The sequence below is a fragment of the Buceros rhinoceros genome, unplaced genomic scaffold, assembly GCF_000710305.1.
Source record: "Buceros rhinoceros silvestris isolate BGI_N320 unplaced genomic scaffold, ASM71030v1 scaffold6347, whole genome shotgun sequence".
NCBI lineage: Eukaryota > Metazoa > Chordata > Aves > Bucerotiformes > Bucerotidae > Buceros > Buceros rhinoceros.
This window is the reverse complement of record NW_010424024.1, coordinates 38,537-42,083: the sequence shown is the minus strand read 5'-3', so window position 1 is coordinate 42,083 and position 3,547 is coordinate 38,537. Positions and strand designations below refer to the sequence as shown.

The window sequence follows — 3,547 nt, the reverse complement described above, 5'->3', positions numbered from 1 at the left end:
GAATGCCTATGACTTCTTTAACAGAAGAGTACATTTACTTGCTATTTTTATTCAGTGTTTATCATTGTCACATGCTGCAATTTCACACACTCATCTACAATGGCCAGATAAATACCATCTGGTTATGTTAAAGCCTTCAGGCAGAATAATAAAGATGAATGTGCGTATATAATGCTCTTTCAGGTGCAAGAATGACAACAGGTCCCACGAGACCTGCCTCTTAACAGAAAGGCAAACCTGTATGCAACACTTAGGACATTCATTCAGGAGGGGGAAAACTAGGTTCTCATTCTTTCTTCCCAAGCTTATTTCTACTTTTTACTTAACGACAGCTTAGTAAAACAGTATCAACAAATCCAGCACTGGAGTTTCTCCCCCTCCTTTTCCCTTCTAAATAGTTCTTCCAGAATTCAGTACCTGAGAAATCTGTGGGAAATCATTACTCTTTGGAAAGGCTGACATGTACAGGACAAGCTTCCACTGAAAATGTACCAAGATCCAAACTTGTTGGAATGAATAACAAATAAATGCTAGGGAAAAAATTGCATCCATTGGTCACAACTGGATGTGAGGCAATAGCAGAAAGCTAATCTAATCTTAGTCCCTGTCTAAGACTAATCAAATTCGATGTCTTCTAAACCAAACAACTTGCAACTGGAAAGTGCCAACAAAACATTAAAATCCGTAAGTAATGACAAAAAGTTCAACACATCTGAAAGGCTATACTATAATAATTTGTCTGCTCTAAAAAGTAAGAAGTTATCAGGTATGCCTGGCATCCACTGTCCTTCTCAAAGCACTAATGTGGAAAGGATAGTGAATGGCTATTTTCCAGTTGCTAGTATATTATCTTTTTAATCCTGTTGAACAAATCAACGTTATGATATTTAATCACAATGTTGATGGACTGATGGACAGTTTCTGGACTGAAAAAAAATCCAATTTTGCTAAGGAAGGCTATTTATTCTGTGGGTTCCAGATTATAAAATTTAAAAAGCAATTCATTTATTCTTCCTAATTATTTTTACCATTTACAGTTTACTACCACAATTTCTCAGATAAAGCATGGTAGTTCTACCCACAGTCACTAAAATGTTCCTTTTAACTGCTCTATTTACTACTGGAGACAGCAGCCAAGAGCTGACTATATCCCTGGGTAAACAGGAGTTTTTCCACAAGTAGCTCAGGCTCTTCTGAGGAACTGAGGTTTACAGAACTGAAAGTAAAATGCATTTCAAGAAACACATTATATCTGTGTGGCATTCAGATTCACGTGGGAAATGTCATACTATGGGAAATACAGTCCTCAAGTAAAGTAATGTTTATCAGAGGTTTGTTTTCCATGCAATAAATTTCAATCAGAGTTGCTACATTGAAAAAGACATGTCAAACTTATCTTTTAAAAATGACCAGGATCGCACTGCCATTTTATTCCGATGAGAATGAAAAACAAAATTCTCACTCTGCACTGACCCAAATATGAAATGTTCATATGAAATGCACATATGAAAAAGACATTTTGCAAATCATTTTAGTATTGTAAAAATAATGCTAAAAAAAATCTCAAATGCATAACAAAGTGTAATTCAATTCTTGTTATATTGTATTCCTGAACAGGCCAGTTGTTGGACTTCTGCATAACAAATGGTGAAATGATCGTGATCTCTTAGAACTGAGATTGTTTTTCTTCCACTTTGTGTCTGGAGGGCCTAAAAGAATGAGAACTGTGTTCTACACTGTAATTTATAAAGTGTCCTTAATCTATATAATTCATACTTTGCAGCATACATGTGACTGCCATGATAGCGTGGAATGCCCTGGATGGATAATTAATTTAGCTACTCTGTTAACAGGTTTTACTCCAGGCTGAGATAGTAATTACCCCATCCCTAACAGTAAAGGGTAGCTGAAAGATATGCCTGGACTGCCTGCTGAGGAGTCTCCAAAAGGCTGGATGTAGAGTAACCACCCCAAACCATCTCATTATCACTTGACACTGGACACAAGAAACAGCCAACAGGGAAATTCAGTTTGTTGGTTCCCTTTCGATAATTGTATCATGCTCCATGCAAACTGGAATAGTTCAATGGGTGAAGAGGTCTTATAAGGAATTTGAACATTTGCCATCTTATCATTAGGTTATGACATTTTAATAGTTTAATTAACAATTAGGCAGTGAGAAGTCCAGCATGAGAATGGTTGAAACTGCCTAATAATTAAGTCATGAAACAAGATATGCTGCAGGGAAGGGGAAACAATCCTATTTGTTTTGAAGGAGGTCTTGAAAAGGGCTGGATAACAGGACAAGAGAGAGACTACCCAGTATTCAAAAGAGTCTGAAAGTGAGTCATAGGGTATTAGAAAAAAAACCAAAACCCTTTAAATAAAAAAAAAAATCTGTAAAATCAAAAGAAAATTATAAATAAAAAATGTTAAATCCTAAAAAGCAGTTTTGATATTTAGCCATAAAAAACGCCTGTTGGGAAGAAAATGTACATAACATAAAACCATACTAAAACCTTACAGTACAACACAAGTGTTGAATTAATACAGTGTTAACAGTTTTGTTGCTCACCTGTACAGAAGAATTTTAAACAGGGTGAAAATGTAAAAATAGATAATTCCAGAACTTCTAAGCAACTAGCACCTGGAAAGAGTTCATGTGAACTTTACTCCACCTCAAGGAGTTACAACTGTTAATGGAAACAGCTAGCCTACAAACTATTTTTAGTAGCAGAAGGAACAAGCCCCAGTAACACTGGGCCAGCTGAGGAGAGGGGACTTAGCTAAGAAGTTCCTCAGCTAACACTGATCTCTTGCCCAAAAGTTTGAACTGCTCTGTGGAACTACTGTGGCTTTTTGTTTCCACTTGGTATCAGTAGTGCCAATGACTCAGAAAAGTACCACTTCGAGCCAGCTAGCAACAGACAGCTGGGCACAGATATGGCCAAGTACTGCATCAACTACAACTGGAAAGACAGACAACGTGGCCCTCCAGTGACAGCGTAGGTAAAGGAGTTACTTTGAAAATAAATAAATAAAATCACCTATTCATCGCCAAGCATAATCAAATACCAGCAAACCCTGAAACTTTCCGTCACAGTGATTTTCCCAACAGAAACCCCAGAACTTATTTTCTGGTTAGATTACTGGAGGAACATACAACTAATTTACCCCATTCTCTGAAAGTGCTGTAAGAGGTGGTTTAAGATACTATCACAAGCGAACTTGCATAAAATGCTCTTAAGTGTAAGGTTACTGGGTATGTGAAGCAATTTGAAAAATTGCCAATTAAATACTATTACTACACATTTTCCCTTTAAAGTACATGCATTTCAGAAATCACCTCACATATGCGTCTATGTAGCAGAGCACAGGAAAAGGGAGAGAGAGGATTTATGATGATGCTAAATCGCAGTGACAGAAGAAACATGAAAGTAAATGGCACTTGCTGCCTATGGCCCCAAGTTCATTTTAACTCCAAAGAACACTTATATGAAGAATCTGACTACAGAAATATTCTCTGCGTGGAACAGGAAAGGGAAAG

The 3,547-nt window shown here is 36.9% G+C and overlaps 1 protein-coding gene across 1 annotated transcript in view; it reads right to left on the bottom strand.

Moving 5' to 3' along the window:
• AGPAT5 (1-acylglycerol-3-phosphate O-acyltransferase 5) overlaps positions 1-3,547 on the bottom strand; it is a 39,372-nt gene that overhangs the window by 12,648 nt on the left and 23,177 nt on the right. The window lies entirely within an intron of this gene.